At 36.8% G+C, this 19,856-nt stretch overlaps 1 pseudogene; it reads left to right on the top strand.

The window, feature by feature from the left end:
- The first annotated feature begins 455 nt into the window (after positions 1-455).
- LOC113088637 (protocadherin alpha-C2-like) lies at positions 456-19,032 on the top strand (annotated as a pseudogene).
- The last annotated feature ends 824 nt before the right edge of the window (positions 19,033-19,856 follow it).

Below are 19,856 nucleotides of genomic sequence, written 5' to 3'. Positions count from 1 at the left end.
ATAATGCATCCCAAATGGTCGCTTTCTAAATTAACGTGTAGCTTTTTTCCTCTCCAAATATAATGACATTGATAAATATAGCTGTTGCTTTTTAGCTGCTTCCATCAAGCTGTTATATTTTCTTACAAGGTTTCGAATATCAGAATGCATTATATTTGAGAAGGCATCCCCTCCCCCGGTGTGCCGCACCAACACCATCGAACTGAGCTATGAAGAAGTGGAGGAAAAGGAATACGAATGGGAGGGGTGGCTTGAAACTGAGAGATAGAGAGAGAGAGAGTGCGCGCAGCACCAGTGGCAAGGAAACACACCCGTCAGCTGCGCGCAGAGAGAGAGATAGAGAGAAAAAAAGGCTAAGCGCGGACAAGGAAACATGGCACGCATCAGAGAAGTATCCGTGCGCGTTTAGAATGGAACTGACAATTAGGCCATTGTGCAAATAAATGTAAAAACCTTTAATGCTGAAGTGGGAGGCAAGATATTGCAAGCTGACAAGGCGGAGTGCTGTTTTTAATCCGTCTGCGGATCATATGATCTTGCGATGGCTGTTGCAGGGATATGTGATTGCCTAGACAAAAAAGTGCCTCTTTCTGTTTTACTATTATTATTATTATTTGTGGCCTTGCTCTCGGACAAATACGATATTCCGTGCCAGAGGAATCGGAGAGTGGAACGATTGTAGGTGATATTGCACAGGATTTGGGTTTGGATGCTCGAAAGCTCTCCACCCGAAAGATTAAGGTAAACTCTGACAGCGGCAAAAGGTACGTGGACCATAAGAATGGAAAATTATTGGTAAACGAGAGAATTGACAGAGAGACATTGTGTGATACAAGCGCCGCGTGTGTTTTGAATCTAGAGGGTTCTTCTTGACCCAGACGAAGATAAATGTCGAGGTGGAGATAACAGACGTGAATGATAATACGCCGCAGTTTCCCAGAGACGAGTATCAACTGGAAATCACAGAGTCGGCTTTGCCGGGCTCTCGTTTTCCGATCGAACACGCGCAAGATCCGGACATCGGTACCAATTCGGTTCGATTTTACCGGCTCAGCCCAAACGAGCATTTCGCTCTCGATTCCAACAAGCCTTCGTTGAATACTAAGCACATCGAGCTCGTTCTCAAAAAGCCTTTGGATCGCGAGCTCGCCCTTATCATCAGTTAATCTGACAGCGACAGACGGTGGCACACCAGCACGAACAGGTACCGCAAAATTAACGTTCGCGTCTTGGATTCGAATGACAACAACCCCTTTTTTTGACAGCTCGGTATATAAAGTCAAACTGCTTGAAAATTCGCCAAAAGACACTTTGGTTATCAAACTGAATGCCACAGACCAAGATGAAGGAACAAACGGGGAGGTGCTTTATTCATTCAGCAGTTACACCCCAGACAGGGTCAGGCAGATGTTCAACATGGACACCAACACTGGAGAAATCAGAGTCAAGAGCAATGTGGACTACGAGGACACTAATTCGTACGAAATGTACATCCAGGCCATGGACAAAGGCCCAGCTCCAGTAGCAGCCCATTGCAAAGTGGTGGTGGAGGTCGTGGATGTCAATGACAACATTCCAGAGATAGTGCTCTCTTCACTATCCAGTCCAGTGCGTGAAGATGCCCGTGCAGATACCATAGTGGCCCTGATCAGTGTGACTGACCGGGACTCTGGTCCTAACAAACAGGTTACCCTTGAAATTCAACCCGGTCTTCCTTTCAAAATCAAGTCGTTAAGAAATTACTACACCTTGGTAACCTCTGCCTTTCTTGACCGTGAGACCACAGCAGCCTATAATGTCACCTTCAGCGCTACCGATGCTGGGAACCTCCCCTTTCGTCTCAGAAGACCATTCAGGTGGACGTTGCAGATGTAAATGACAACCCTCCACGCTTTGAGCAGACCTCCTACACTGTGTATGTCATGGAGAACAATGCACCTGGAGCCTCGCTCTGCACTGTCAAAGCTCAGGACGCGGATGTCAATGAAAATGCTCGCATCACCTACACAGTCCTAAATGACAACAATCACGGGATCCCAGTCACCTCCTATGTGTCGATTAAAGCGGACACAGGTGTTGCATATGCCCTTCGCTCCTTTGACTACGAGTCATTACGGGAGTTTCACTTCCAGGTTAAAGCTCAGGATGGCGGTATCCCACCACTCAGCCGTGTAGCCACTGTCTACATCTACGTAATGGATCAAAACGACCATGCACCTGAGATTCTGAGTCTTCCAGCCAATGGCACACGCTTAACAGAGACGGTTCAGAAAAATGCAGATCCAGGAAGTTTGATCACAAAGGTAGTGGCCTATGATGCAGATGCAGGACAGAACGCATGGGTTATCTATCTGCTGGACCAGGCCAGCGATCTGGAGCTCTTTAAAGTTCATGAACACACAGGAGAAATTCGTACAACGCGGCACGTCCTTGAAGACAACTCCACCTCTTTCAGTCTTACTGTACTAGTAAGGGACCATGGCGAACCACCTCTGTCATCCACCGTTACAATCAACATTGCTGTTATGGAGGTGCCACTAAAAGTCACGCCTGACCCCAAAACGAATTATCCGCCCCTCACAGCTCTCTCTTGTTTTCCAATGTGACTCTGTACCTCATTGTAGCCTTGTGCGCCACCACTTTTGTGTTCTTGGTGACAGTGGTTGTGCTAGCTATGTGCGCTGCCATGCCTACTGCACCAGCCCGGGTCCTGTTCGCCCTGCTGTGTATCCAGAAGGCCCAAGCGGAAGCGGCTCAGAGGGGGCGGTGGAGGTGGTGGCGGCTCTCAACCCAATAACAATGTGGTGCTTAGACGAGACCTCAAGGTTGAACCTCGTTATATTGAGGTCCGGGGGTAATGGCTCGCTGACCAAAACCTATTGCTACAAGACCTGTCTGACTGCTACATCGGGCAGCGACACGTTCATGTTCTACAACACGGGCCGACCCATCAGTGGCACCTGGGGCTCTGAGCGCTTTTTACAGGAGGGAGTGGATTTTGTTCGCAGGCTTAGTATGCCAGATGCAGCACTACAGGTGTGTCTCATTATAATGTATGTATCCGTAAAAATAAAAAAATAAAAACTGGGGGGAGAAAACTATCACATTTATAGTAAAATAAATAAATTAATTAATTAAACATGATGCCAGTGTTTGCGGTTTTACAAAATTCTAAATAACAGTAAATGTTAAATAAATAAATAAATATTAATAAATAATAAATAAATGCTAAAAATTATTTATTGATTTTACCATACATTTAGTCATTCTTTTTGAGTCATTTTTGTAGATTTAAATCAGAAATGATCTGGGTAAATCACCTTTTTATTACAAAAATATTCATTTTACAATATTTAACCAGGAAATGATGTATGTTAAAAGCAAATTTTCACCATTTATATGCAGCACAAGTTCTGTCTAAATTGAAATAAAACTAGATATACTGGAACCATAATTGATCTTTGGCTCAGTGCTACTCTGGTTTCCAATATGTTTTAGTGTAAAAGGTAATTTGGTCGGACCAAGAGTTGCAATAAAGCTCTGTGCCCAATGTGTCAGAAGCTTCTGACCTTTTCATCTCCTGTTGTACTGTGTGGTTATCTAGTGCAGCTTTAAAGTGCTTTGCTTCAACCTGCATTAGTGTCAAAACATCAAGACTTTCTAGAGTAGCACATTGCATTTATGCATGATTTAGGCGTTGCTCCCATCTGTAGCTGTCATCACATTTTTAGGATTATTTCCTTCCTCCCACTCCCATGTCGCTGTCTATACTCGACGATTGTATTTGAATTTGAACATTATTTTTTTGTACACTAAATTACACTGATGTATATATGTATGTTTTGGGTGCCACATCGATCATTTTGGGATAAAATGCCTCAAGTTAATGCCAGATAGGATACATTTTAGTATATGGCATGTGCAGTGCACTGCTGTCATGGATGCTCAATTGATGTATTTTTGTGAGTGTAATTGGCGTGAATTCATGTTCACTCTGTCAGCCACGGATTCGTGAAATGTGTTTTAATTAGCCAGAACATGATCCAAAGGCTGTACAGTCTTGATCTCTGGCTCACGGGAGAAGATGTTGCAGATGGTTTAAAAAAGACAAAAATTGTCTAAAAATGTTTGTAGTACAAGAATAACTTAGTTTGCAGAGATGCTCTTGACAGTCTCAGATGTGTTGTGAGAGGCACTGCAGCACATTCGACACTGCAGAGGATTTAGGAGCAGAGGCCGTCTGTCCAAGATAAGAGAGCAGGCAATGAAATTAACCTCCAGCCTTTGATTCTCTAGCCCTGCAAATTGCATTGTGTGAGCGAAGCGAAGTCTCTTTGCATGCACCCCCCCCCCACTCCCCGAAACACCTGATTAAAGAATGCTATTTGCTCAAATTATGTGGGCCACTCACTAGTGCCTCATTCCATTACATATTACCCGAACCTAGATTTTTTTCAACCTATATAATTATTCACTGAGAATTGCTGGAAGAACAGATGACCTTCTTATGTTTAAGGTGAATGGTCCATCTTGTGACCAGTGCTCAGTTTGAGTTGCTTTGGTTGAGAGCAGAAAATGCTCAAGTGTCATATTACATGAGGTCAGCTGGTATCCCAGGATGCTATCATTCCCGTACCATGGGGACTGAGGAGATGGATGCTGGGAGAAGAGAAAGATGTTTAGGGACTTGATGTTGAGCAGAAAGGGCGAAGTCATTTTAAAAATGTGTGATAATGGCTAAAGTGATGCACAGATATAACCATTTTGGCTGATACCTAATATGCATTTATTTCAGTGTTATGGCTGTGAAGTGCTAAATGGCTAATATTAAAATTATGATTCTATAATAATGAAATAAAATCACCACAATCAGTCATTTTCAAAGCTATGAGGTGAATTTGGTCATCACTGTATTACAGTTTGAAAATATAAAAGTGCATATTCAGTAAATAATACATTTACAGTATCTTCAAGATTAATTTGAATGAGCATTAGATTTATAGCAAAGATTATCCACACTGTAAAACGAATAAAAAAGATTATTGGGATATTTTTCACAAGAAAATACCACTTGAGTCTTTGTACCTAAACATTTCTTGTTTAATTAAATGTGTTCTTACCATTACTTTGGAAAAAAAAAGTCACTAAAAAATATGGTAAGTTTAATAATTACTAATTAACTAATTACAAAGTAAATCTGAAACTTTTTTATGGTTAAAATACTGAATAAATACTGACAAAAATACTGAAAAAATACTGATAGATTAAAATCTCTAATATCAGTCATTAATCATATGTTACCATATATCGTGCATCCCTTGTCATGTTGTGTATGCTATTAGGTGAATGTCAAGTGTCCTTCATGTGCTTTATTATGAAGAACACTCTCTGCACACATACAAGTTTTATACCAGTGAGTCATGGGCCATGGCATAGTGCCAATAATCGTTCCCTGTAGTTCTGGTCTCCTTTAGCTGTGGTTCATATTAAAATGCAAGACAGAAACACACACACAGAACAGCATGATTTATTGATGAGAATGTATCTAACCCTTTTCTGTCCTTCCACCCTATCTGTCCTTCTATCTCTCCTCATCTTTCTTTCTTTCTCTCCTTCTCCAGCCCAAAGGACCAAATGCTGACTGGCGGTACTCTGCATCGTTGAGGGCAGGAGTGCAGAGGTAAGCACTTTTGCTGTTAATAATGTCCTGAAAGAGTTACAGTCCTCTCTGAACGAATATAGAAAACATCTATTCTCTGTTTGCTGTAGCTAAATAAGAATTAAATGTTAAGAGTGTGTTCTGATCTTGAGTTTGGTAGCTGAGTGTAAAAGCTCTTTAAATCATGCCCATCTCTAATTTCCTCATTTCCTGACGGGTAATAATCAAATCCTGACCCTAAATGTCATTATGCAGGAAACCAAGGAAATCTTGTTTGAACTTAATCAAATAGAAGGGAGAGCAGAAGCTAAAAAGCATCCTCAAAATACATCAAATGTTTCAAATAATTTTCATTAAACAAAGAATCGCTATTTCACTCATAATAAATAAATAAATAGTACACGTTTACAGTAATGTTCAGTTTGTAAAATTAGATATTGCTTCTGGTACCATACATTAGCAATGAAAACAATTTTAGAATTTTAGAATGTTAATTATTTGTATTTTTTATAAAAAATAAATATTTATTGAATTGCCTTTCATTTTTATATTTCAGTTTTCATTTCATTTTTTAATTAATTAATATAATTTAATAATAAGGTTTTAATAATTAAATTAGTTTAAAATATTAATGAATGTTTCTATTTATCTTTATTATTATTATTATTATTATTATTATTATTATTATACTTAAATATTTACAATTAATATAAATTATTTACAAGTACTTAATTTTTTTTAAATGCCAAAGCATCATTTATAATTATTGTTTATGTTTTACAGTTTATGTGTTTCATCTAATATTTAAACTGTATTTTATTTAAGCTTTATTTTGATGAATGAAAACAATTTTAATAGTTTTAATAGTAACACTGGTTTATACAACTAACCGAAGTATTGTTAATATTGTTCAGTTCATAAAGTCTGATGCACTATAAATGTATTTTTACAGTATTAACCCATTTTCACCTTACTCTTACATCCAATATATTTCCCCCTACATATTTCTTGAATGCAAAGTAAATTTAGGAAGCAGTGCAAATCAGAAACATGTCAGATTTAATTCCTCAACCACATGAAATCATAGTATAATAGGTATACTAATTTGTCTCTGTATATACTTACTGTTGAACAATTTTAACAAAAGAGGATGAAATAAGAAGTTACAATGAGCCAGTTAGCAAAACAGAAAGACTGTCAGTTCTTCTGTCTGCAGTATCTGTAATAGAGTCCCATCCAAACACCAGAACCATGACCAACAGGAGCTTTCTGACTTCTTCCTGACCTCTTGTCTATTTCTCTGTGGACCAGCTGTGCTCTTTCTGTCTTCATCACGCACAAACACAAGCTTTGAAGCGTTTGCTAAGGGCCTTTCCCTGGCATAGTGGCTCTGCAGTTGAGGGCAGGTCTGATCTGCATTCTGATCTTGAATATGTAGGTCATCAGCATTCTCTACAACAGATGCCCAGTCCTTCACAAGCTAGCAGATGAGCTGATTGTGTGAGCTTACCCACAGCCGATAAGCAGAAAAAAATTCAAATCTCAGGGGGGGTATTTCGATGCACAAATACTTACAAAATGAGTCATCTCTGAAATGCAAAAATATTTATTCTCTAACTCTTTACACACGTACACAGACTTACATCTGGAGAAAACAAGGCCCCCTCCTCTAACCACCACAAACATACATTTTCCAAAGGGTGAATGACTGTCTGTGTTATGTTATAATGTTGTGCTACCCTGTGGGCTCATCTCCGGGGATGGTTTTGTGTCTGTGTGTGCATGTGTATGTGCGTTTTATGTGGTTTTCTGTGTCTGAAGGCTGGTGCAAAAACGGGCACAGGGGACATTATACACAGGGGACAAATTAGATGGAATTTCACTGAGGCCACTTAGAGCACCATATTAACATAATACAATTGTGCATACAAAAAAAAAAAAAAAAAAAACATTTAGATGTGCACCAGTATTAAATTCAATGTCTATTCTGTCAAATAAGATCATTTCATGGCTGATAACCGATAAATTGCACATATTAAAATTCTATTCGGTTTTGTGTAAATAAATTAAAAATAAAACACTAAAATTAAAACCTAATCATTTTAAATATTAATTTGGCGAAAGGTTAATTTAGATCTCACAACATTATAGTGCACAGAATATTCATTTCGATATTTTGAGACATTTTGAGATTTGCTACAGTGTTATTAAATTATTAGCGTTTTTAAAGTGAGCATAAGTTGAAGGTAAAAGTGATATCATGGTAATATTGATACATATTTAAATAGAAAAAAAGTGAGCATCTGAGTATCGGCTGATATCAATAAATCAAAGAGTTTTAATATTGTTCATTATATTAGAATTATTAAATGAATCAAATGTGACTAACACATTAATCATTTTACAAATATTTATATTTTCAAATAAATATGTTGTTAAGCAGAAATGGCATATATATTGGCATATAAGAATGATTTATAAAGGATCATGTGACAATGAAAGACTGGAGTAATGGCTAATAAATATCCAGCTTTGCTATCACAAAAATAATTACATTTTAAAATATATAATAATACAAATAGAAAACAGTTATTTTACATGAATTTTTTTACAATATTTCATTTTGTTTTTCTGTTTTTCTGGTAAAATAAACAAAACCTTGGGGTGAGCATTTATTGTGTATTTTTTGTTAATTTATTATTATTATTATTATTATTATTATTATTATTAAATCTTAGATTTATATGATGTATTCATAACTTTTTACTGAGCATCGATGAACCACAAATTAAGATTAATAATTCCTGAATTGATCTACTCTCTGACATCCTTTCTTTTCATTTTAACCTTCTCCAAACACCTCCAGTACCCAAACCTCCTCTCCAGTGGTTTTAAATCCATACCCCTCAAGTGACAAGCCTCTCCTTAGGCAAGAAAGTTACTGATTCACTGTGCCACAAGGCAATGGTGCATTTCAGCTTTAAGGGAATTATAAAGGACTGTCATGTTAACGCACACACACTGGTTGAGACATATGGGCACACCCTGTGCTGCATTGCAGATGCCCTGCTATACCCACATCCATTCTGCTCCTCATGTCTGTACATTGATAATGGATGTAAAGGAGTGCTGTGGCAAAATTCATAGTCCTGCTCTTTATGTGGGGGCTTGTCTGATCATGGTTTCCATGGTGATAAACACACCAATCCATGCTGAGAGCCAAAGTCCGTCGCTGGAAAGAATATGTAGAAAATGAAATGTCCCTTTAACGTAATGCATTTTAATGCATACTTGCAGCTCTAGGGTGCAGCGTGGTATTTGTTGAAATTTTAAGTACGTACTACATCTTCAACTGTCTACCACAAATTCCCAGGCTTATGTTATGCATGGCCTGCTGACAGTCTGAGAGAGAGAAATGGAGAGAGGAATGGAGGGAAGATAAAGATGGTAAAGAAACTGAACAATGTATTAGGGGAAATCAGATTATGAAATTGCCCTTTGCAAGAGTAGAGAGGCGCTGAAATGGTAATATATTTCCAAACAATCCACATATTTTTTTTCTTTCATGAACACTTTCGCTTTTATATCATCTTTCTTTTCACATTTCTTTTGTGTTTCTTCATCATTCCAACACTGTAGAAAATCCAATTCATAGGGCCCTATTTTAACGACGCAAAGCATGCACTCAGGGCGTGTCCAAAACCACTTTTGCTATTTTAACAACAGAAAAATGGTTGGCGCGCCCTGGCGCATGGTCTAAATGGGTTGTCCCTATTCTCTTAATGAGTAATGGGTGTTTTTTGAGCGTAACGTACAATAAACCAATCAGAGTCTCTTCTTCCATTGCCTTTAAGAGCCAGTTGCGCTCGTGCCATGACGTATTTGCTATTTACACTACGAATTTGGCAAGAAATTTGACTATATATATATAGCCTACAAAAAATATCTTATGCATTGCAATCCTTTAATTTTTCATATTTGGCATGTTTGTGTGCTGCTGTGCATCCCTGTGTTTAATAAGCAGCATGTACGCTCTTTAAATAACAAAGAAAAAACATGGCGCCAGACTTTAGACCAGGTTTTAGTTGGTCTATTGCGCAGTCTTTGCAATCATTTTTAGACCAGCACGCCCAGGGGCACAGAAATGAGTGCAAATGCATTTGCTAATTAAACGACATGGCGCTGGACGAGAAAATGCTAGCAGCGCCAGACTGAAACTAGCAAACACACTTGCGCTGCACCTTGCGTCGCATTGCGCCGGGTATATTATAGAGCTCATTATATTTATTTTCCAGTTAATATAAAAACCCTCAAAACAGGATACATTTATTTAAAATATGCCTTAAGATATTATGAGTAACTCATATTTTCTCATATTTTATATTTGTCTTTTGGCAGATTTTATAAAATATCTACAATATATATATATATATATATATATATATATATATATATATATATATATATATATATATATATATATATATATATATATGTATATATATATTTAATATACTTAAAAAGAGGTCATTTTTGTATCCTCTTGTGCATCTTCCTGCCTTCTTTCCTGTATATATTTAGAAACTCTGTCAATGTGCTTTCTAGTCAACATGTCTGAAGGAGTTAAAACATCACGAGACCATTATGACAACTCACCCGCCGCACACACATCACCTCACACACAGCACATTAGATCACAGATAGTCTAGCACACGCTGTAACATGTACCTTCACCATCACGCTCACCTTCAGACCAAAGCTTAAATAAATGCATGCAAACACAGCAGCTCTTGACACATAACACAACTGTCACCCTCAGCTACTACAGCCTAAAAGTGAAGCTGTATTTTAATGTGAATTATTTTTCAAATCATTTTTACTGAGCATTTTTTCAGTGTATTTTTAATACCACTCAAAATAATAATAATAAATAAATAATAATAATAATAATGGATGTGATTTTTTTTTCAAGAATAATGACATGCTAAATGTTTTATTTTTTAGTTCTGTGCATATGGAGGAGGCATCAGCTGTGATGCAGGGAGCGCAAGGCATGCTGGTCCAGAACTGGCCCACAGTCTCCAGTGCAGCAGGTGAGGTCACATCTTAAAGACATCCGCAGTGTAATTACATTTTAATCATTAGAAACCAACGACTCAATCATCTTCTCGCAAAACTTCATGCTCTTGCTAATCTAGTAATTTTCTCTTGCAAATTATCATGTCCATCAACCAACTACATCTGTTTTAATTAATATGCCTAATACATATGGTGATTCTGGATTCCTCGTAATGAATCTTAGGAAGAAATCAAGACCGACTGAAACTTTTTGAGCCAGATTGAAGCTGATTCAAAGTGACATGGGTTCATGCATGTTTAAAACAATCTGTTTAAAGCAGGTTATGTTTATTCGTCCCAAAAAATATCAGCTCTTCCTCTCTCTCTGTCCTCTTCTTGCTCTTTTAAAGTCTTGCATGCCCTGAAAGATCCTGAATCTAAGTACAAGATGTACTTTGCGTTGTCTCTTCGTGTTGCAAAACTGTTCTCTAGATCCAAAATGACAGGGAACAAGTCTGCAAGTCTGGCTTGAGCTTTCCCATTAATTTTCTCAGACTTTCTGCAACTAGCAATCCAGGCAATGACTTTCTGTGGTCGATGGTGTGTCATTTTTATAGAGTTACTAGAATATTTTCCTTCTCTTCTTCCGTAAGTCCATTATTAACATGTACTGATGTAACAAGGCCAGTCCTTCCTTGAAAGAATTCCCTTTGTAATTTAGTGGTGTCCCTCAAATGCCTCATTTCAGCACATAATTAGGCAACAAAACCATTAGTTGACACAATAAATCAAATATGTTTATTTTGGGTAAGCACACAATGGCCAAGCACACAGTTTCTGGAGTAACAAACATATTTAAATATAGGAGTGAAACTGCATTTAAATAATAGGAGTGAAGTATGCAGTGATTGACACCAATGTTCTGGCATCTGGCATTTGGTATCTGCATAGACAGCAATGTAATTGAAACGTTTATGTCGCTGTTTTATGTACAGCTTGCATCGTCTTTTGCTTTTAAACAAAGTGCAGCACATCCGGGTTCTACTTCAGCAGCTCCACACGCATGCATGGTTTTACTGTCATAATGTAATTCTTGTAGATTCAAAAAGTATTCTTGTAGCTTCATGACATTATGGTTGAACCTCTGATGTCACATGGATTATTTTAACAGTGTCCTTAATACCTTTTGGGGTCTTGAACTTGACAGTTGCATTGCTGTCTATGGAGGGTCAGAAAGCTCTCGGATTTCATCAAAAAATATCTTAATTTGTGTTCCAAAACTGAATGAAGATCTTACAGGTTTGGAACGACATGATGGTTAGTAATTAATGACAGAATTTTCATTTGTGGGTCAACTATTACTTTAATGATGAGATGCGAAATAATTCAAGATATCTAAGATGATGCTGTGATGAACATTGCAGCTGGTGACATACTTCACATTTTTGTATGAATTTTGTTTCCATTTTGCTTTATTTTAGTTTAGATTCATCACAGTTTCTCCTTTCTTAGTCATAGTTGCCCATTTATTCATATGCACACTCTTCAAAAATGGCACTTCTAAAATATATAGATTCAGATGTATGTATTAAAATAGATAATATTTAAAATATTTAGATTGTACTGCATGTTAGCTTGCTTATTGTGCATAATTTAAGATCACATAGCATACTAAGAAGAATCTATGCTTTTAACCACAGTTCCAACCACACAGGTGTGCAATACTGTATGTGAATGTTTGTTTCAAATATGGGTTTGGGAAATACTGAATCATTTATCTGTAATGGTAATGGAAGAACTTAAGACAATAGCTGTGTAACAATGCTTTTGGGAAATACACACAGTATAATTTATCACTACCTGATTTTTTTAGGAGTTAATTCAGTTGTAGAAGGCAGTAAATTAACTGTGTGTGTATAGAACAGGATTAAGCATTACAAGGTAAATTGACAACCCAATTTACCTCTTGTGTGTACATGCCCATTGTGCTAAAATTGCATCTTTCATTTACTCTGCTGAAGTTCAGAACCGAAGTATCTAAATATTGTGATGCACGAGGCCTGTTTGGGGTTATTGAATTTGCATTACTGAGATATGCTTCTCCTCAAAGATCAGCCAGATAGACAGAGGACGATCAATCTAATGTGCCATTAGAGGAATGAAGCAAGTGTGGTGGGTCTCCTGGGTGGTGGATGGTGGAGATATTGACAAGCTGATAGAGCAGAGCTGAACTGGAATGACGGCAGACAGTGGATAGCATTAGTGGGACAGATCAAGAGAGGCACTGAGGGAAAAAGAGGAGAGGAGAAAGATAAATCCATTGATTCTTTATTAGCAACCTGCAGAGAGGTGAAGCAGAAGGACGAACTACACACCGCAAATCTGATAGACTTTTGAAACCCAGTCTAGTTGTCCAACTAAATAGTGTTTATTAGCAGGCTAATGTTGTGTTGACTTATGTTGTGTTATTGAGGCAACATAGGTGTTTTGTGTAAGCGCTGGTTTAGTGCTTGCGAATTACAACGCGATCGAGGTCATGGGAACTGTAGGAACGGAAAAGAGACCGTGCAGGAAAATGAGACACAGATGAATATGAGAGATATATGAGGATACTAAACTGAGAGTCATTTAAAAGATAAAGCTTGTGGGATGCAGAGAGATGGCGAGCAATAGAGGAGGAAAGGGATGATAGAATGAGAGTGATGCTGGAAGAGACGAGGTGGGATGCGGGGGCTGGAGATGCACAGAGGTTCAGGATTGACAGACCCCTCCGGTGGTCTTGTTGCTAGGAAACACTGTGTGACTGGTTGCCAGGCAACAACAACGAATCTTAGATACTGCAGCAGGAGCAGCTGGGAGTGGGCGAGTGGGGGTGGGGAGGAGGTTTCCATGGCAACCAGCCGTACTCAAAATGGAAGAACGAGCAAGGTGTGGAAGGGGAGAGGAATGGAGAGGTAGAAACATCACAGAAAAAAAGACCGGAGGCCTGAAAGGACCAGAAATAGCACAAAAAGTAGCACATATGCATCTAACACATGAATGAATATTAGATCAAGTATTTGTCTTTAAATGCACACATTTATCTGGCTGCACTGATATAGCAATACAATATGTAATGCTGCTCTGTATTGTTGCTGCTGTTATTATTATTATTATTATTATTATTATTATTATTATTAACATTTTACTAAAATATGAGAACAGATCAGGATTTTTAGACAGTATGAGGATCTAGTGGAGTTATGGGGGTTTAGTCTTAAGCTCTTTTTATTACTTTTCACAGGTTAATTTATTGTAAAACCTATCAACAAACTCTAAAACAAAACAAAATATGCTTGTTGAGCATAAAGTAAAATCATCAACTAAAATATATCACAATCTTGACTGAATATCAAGACAGCATATATATGTAAGGGTCAGTGACAACATCAATCACCCCCCACCCCCGAAATCAATTAAACAAATCTAATTTGTATATACAATGACTTGGAAACATCAATAATTATTTTTAATTTCTGGAATAAAATTAATTTGGCATAAGATTGATATAACTATCCCGAGAAACAAAGAAAAGAAACGTTAATAGTTGGAAAATGTTAGCAGAACTGAAGTCATCTGGAGCATCCATCAGTTAGAAAGATTCAGGAACTAAAAAGGTATTATTATTTACTTTTATTTTTAGAGACATTAAATCGAAAGTTCTTAAAAATGGTATGATTTTTTAGAACCATGTGAAAAAAAATCACACGAAAGTATAATCATTTATTAAAAAATACATTTAAAAATGCACTTCAAACTCATAGACACATTCTGTTATAAACATGTTTTTAATTTCTAGAATAAAATATATTTTGAATAAAGTCAGTATCAATGTGATAAATATCCTGTTATCATACTAAAAAGAGCTTTATTAAATGAATTCTTAAAAAGAAAACCAAAACTTTTTTGGCGTAATCTTTTATTTTATTTCTAAGGGGAATTTTATTTTTATTTTATTTTATTCTTTTTTTATTTTTTTATTTTAAGAAAACTGCTTCGCTGCTCAGTTGAAAACAGTTGAAAAACACTTGCAGAATCAAAGTGTTGATGCATCAATCAAAGGTGCAGCCAACAAATGAAATTATGAAGAAGAAAAAATATGTTAGTTCTTATTTCTGAGTCATAAAATGAAAAGTTATTAAAATAATTTTAGGCTACTATTTCTAAACGTATATGAAAACAACATTAATACAAAAAGTACATTTTTCAAGCACTTAGCACATTTTAAAACTTTTTTTTCTTTTTAAATGTGGACACTTTTGTCACTGACCTTTACAACAAAGAGAGAAATGCAATGAAAGTCAGTTTTAGACTGTTGCTTCCATCTCCACTCTGCTGATCTTCTCTTTAGTCTCATGAGGACAAAAACTAGTCTGCTCAGTTGACCTGCTCTGACATGAAACTTAACACACAGACACACACATGCACTGATATTGCTGCCACAATGAAAGCCACAGGGAGATGGAGTGAGGTGTGACTAACACATGAACACATGAGTTACTCTTTCAGTAGAGATCTGACCACTCTGAAAGTAAATGCTACCACTCTAAACCACAATTTCTGACCTTCTTAGACAAATGTGATCTGTCAAGCCCAAGGGGTGGCACTCAGTGCTTCTGTGTATGTGTGCATGTAAAAACTCCCTCATTGACTCCTTTCTGTACCATCTGTGTACCATTACTGTTCTGTATGGACGGAGAGGTATATTTTTAGGATGTTCAAGATTATACATAATAGATCAGTAGACACATTAAAAAAGAGCAGATTGCATATTAATGGCAGGATTTGATGTGCCTAAATTTAGACATTTGACTGAAACTGAGCAGGAGAAGGATTCCTAATTTAGTCTAGTTGCTCCACATACACAGAGATGCACAATTCACCCGTGCAGATTCATTTAAGCCGAGGAAAGAATAACATAATGGATAATCCCTGCTAGGTTTTGCATTTATTGAAATAAGTCATAGTAAACGTACAGATCAAAAACAGAATTTCATTTCAGGGCCATGGTGAGATCTAAATAAAACACAGAAATGAAAGTAGGTCATAGAGTTAACTGGTGTGGCAAAGAGCCCTGTTTCTGTAGGGAAAGTAGTACATAAGTCTCTCATTCCAGACCCAGCTCTCTTTCCCTGTTGGGGTAGTACACTTTCAAACATGAACATTGTATGAAAGTGCACTCCAGAGTGATCCAGTGTCCCTCTCTGTTTGTATAACTTGTAGGTTTAGATCAGCGTTAAATAAAGAAAACCAACGTGCTTATATTATATTATATTATATTCTATTCTATTCTATTATATTATATTATAAAACACATGTGCAAAGTAATCAAGTGTTTGACTTTTTTTTTTTTTTTTACTTTTAAATGCAGAGACTCTTGTTATGTTGTGTAACCTTCAAGTTAAAAGGAGAAACATTCAATAATTCATTCATTCATGCATTTATTTATTTATTTATGTAATAAATTATTAATAATAAATATATTATTCATAAACAGTTTTTGGAGAGTCACACCATATTTCATTTTACAACCGCAATTAACCCTGCCAAACTTTTTCATTTCAAGACTTTCATTCTTTAATAAGATTTTTTGTTTTGTTATAATATCAGGAAAAGTTGCATCACTCTGACATTTCTGTCTCTCCAAACATATCAAAAATTAATTCTACTACTAGAAATGTAGGCTTTTTTTTTTTGGTTTTAAACCTGTTCTTTGATCCATTAGGCAACTCAATATCTTGGTTTTTTTTTTATGAGGAAAGTAATGATGACACATTCTAATCATTGTAATTTTTCTCACTCAGATGGGGAGGGAGAGGGACAGCTGTCCCCTCCTGTTGGAGCTGGAGTCAACAGTAACAGCTGGAGCTTCCGCTACGGTGCAGGCCCTGGGTACGGTCCTCCACAAGTCCTGAAGCCGGGAGAGATCCCCCCTGAAGCCTTCATTATTCCCGGCTCTCCTGCCATCATCTCCATTCGGCAGGACCCAGGTGCCGTTGATGATAAGGGCGAGTTCATCACCTTCGGAAAGAAAGAGGAGTCTAAGAAGAAGAAAAAGAAGAAGAAGGAAAAGAAGGACAAGAAGGATAAAGGAAAAGATGATGGCGAGGAGTAACAAAGAACGTCCCACTACAGTATTACAGCTATCAGCTTATGTTTGTAGCAAATGCTGACAGAAAGAGAAAACCAAAAATACTGAAAATGTAAAGAGAGAAGTTCCTTCTACATACATTATTTACCAACTCCAGTTAAATAAAGAAGATAAATTACAAATTAACCCTGTGAACCAGTGACTCTGATTGGCTATTTTTCTAGTTCTAGCTGAAATTAATCAGCGATGTCCAAGAAAGAACTCTAGTCTGCAAAATGCAAACCAAGCCGAGTCACACCTTGTAAATTACATTTTCAACCACAATGAGGGAAGTACCTCTCCTCTTTTAAAAGGATCAAATTAATCCAGTTAAACTGGATATGAACTCATGCCATAACAAGAGTTTTCTCTAACTCCATCCCTGCCTTCCTCCCTCAACGTCACAAGGGGAAGAAACAACCACCCCTGGCTCTGTCTCACTCCTTGATCTGCTGGAAACAGAACTTTGTAAAAGAAAAAAAGACCACTTTATCAGAAAGACCAGTATCTGATTTCTAGAGCAGATAAATGCCCACAGAGCTGGGAATGTAGCAGCGAAATCACTTGCTTTGCACTCACAAAAACGTCCTAGAACAGGCCACAGAGATCTCTAACGCTTCTGTCCTGCTCCCAAAGTATTGCTGACATCGCAAAATGATGCTTTACTTAGTATATTTTCTAAGAGCAAGTAAATCTAATCTTATGCACACAAATGATTTGTATAAATACAAATCACAAATTGATGTGCATTTGTGCTCTCTAATGCATAACACACTATCAACAGGCTGTCCACATGCTGTCCACCTAAAATCACCACAGGACTGAAGCATTACAGCCTCTCAATAGTCTGTAAAATAGTAGAATGAATGCTTGTGGCTTCATTTCAAAACACACCCACTTCCTTTGCTGCTGTTTTGAATGTTTGATAGATGTCATCCCACTTCCTGACAGCTTTATGTCTTAGTCCAGCTACATGCCCTTAGCTATTGCTTGTAACTTTTGCATTTCCAATGTTGCCAACCTCCCTTTATCTGATGTGCATTGCTGGCCTCATGTCAGTACTGCCCCCTGGTGGCTCGTATTGTACAATGTGACAAGAAAGAGCAGAAGATCAAGTTAATATTATTCACTTCTTCTGCTGGAAATCATAAGCACAGGTACTGGCCCCTACATGCATACACACACACTCAAGACACACCAGTGATATGCTCTCACAGCAGTTGAACCACCATGGACTATGCAGCCATGATTATGGGCATGTTTAACTAACTACAGCATATGGTGCTTTCTAGGGCAAAAATAGAAGTTGAGTGGAGATTAGACTGAGAAGACCACAGTGGTGGGCAGTACAGAGTTTTTCTACTGTATATATCAATAATGAGATATAGCTTCATGACAGTTCCATAGTTGTTGATTAAAATTGTGTAAATAATGGGAATGTTTTCTTAACATTCAGACATCATGCTTAAATTTTCTGTTTTTAAGAGGGAGCACATCTCTCCTTTCTTTCCCTTCTAAGTCTGTAGAGATACTGTTCAGTAAAGGAGAGATGTTCGTGCTGCTATGAGACACACACAAAACATAATCACAAAAAGATAATCACAAAATACACACACACACACACGCAGACACAAACACTCACTCTCTCTCACTTGAGTCTCTTTCAGGTGTGGTTCAGTGCTGTCAGATCACCAAGTGACTGTATTGCATGTTAAACGCAATTAAAACAGAAATTATATATAGATATAAAAGAACAGATATGTTTTTCATAATTATAATTTTTTTCTCATTTATGATCAAACTGGAGATGTGTATCATCTCTGCTGAAGTATGTAGACATTAATCAAATTATTCATACACAAACATATACTGATTACATACATGCATAGAGCATAAAAAGAAGACACTGAAAAGATGTCGGCTCTGTGGCGATCAATATTAACATTTTAGCTATATGTAATGCTGTAGTGTTTTGATCTAAATTGCTTTTCTTTTTTTTTTACCACCTTATGATTTTGCAACTTGAAAGGATCAATCCTTTGTTTTGTGCTAGGCTTTGAAATCAATGACACTGTAATGTGAGCCAGTTCATACTTCCCTATGATATAAACCTCTCCCTTCAAAAAAAAAAAAATAATAATAAAAAAAAATTATAATGATAATAAAAAAAAAGAAAAAGAAAAAAAAAAACTAAAAAATGATAAAACAGGAAATAAAAAGGTCTATGTATTCTGCTTGTGTGTAGTAATTATATATCAATTCATAAAGTGCCTAAGTGGCACTATGCTTTTGACTTTGACAGTGCAAATCTGTTGGATGATTTGTTTTTTTTATTTTTGTTTTTTTTTTGTACACCTTCTCATCATTGTAATGGTGTTTATTATTTTATATTACTTTATGAAATCTGGTAATGTGTTTTGTTTATAAATCACAAATAAAGTTTTCTTTCATAAGTATTGGAGATTTATATGTGGTTTATATTATGCCTGTCTATATTGTTAGCAAACAGCATTTGTTTAAATAATAGTCTATATTAAATAATTGTTCATCTTTTGCACTAAAAATAACATTACATCACATGCATTTTATCTTTAACATCGGATGTGCTAACCTAACACTTTTTACCAGCTGGATATTTGTCATTAAACTGGTTCACAGCTTACAGTGGCAGGCTATGTGGTAACTTGAATAAGCTTTCTATTGCAAGATTTTTTAGTGACTATTCAAATAAGCTGGACCTGAAAGTTTCACCTTCACAAATAATACATCTTCTGAAACAAACCGATGCTATTGTTCTCCAAGGAATGAAATACAAGGATTAAATTAAGTTCCTGTGCTTGGGGTAATTATTTGAAGTAAGGCAAAATGCAAGTTTGAACCGCTGAACTTTGAATGTATAATAATGTATGCATTGAAACTGCCTCTTTCGGATCTTTTCTCCAACATTCTGACGGATTACTAAATAGAAAA

The sequence above is a fragment of the Carassius auratus genome, unplaced genomic scaffold (genome assembly GCF_003368295.1).
Source record: "Carassius auratus strain Wakin unplaced genomic scaffold, ASM336829v1 scaf_tig00046645, whole genome shotgun sequence".
Lineage (NCBI taxonomy): Eukaryota > Metazoa > Chordata > Actinopteri > Cypriniformes > Cyprinidae > Carassius > Carassius auratus.
Note: the sequence above shows the minus strand (reverse complement) of the source record. Positions and strands in the feature narration are given on the sequence as shown.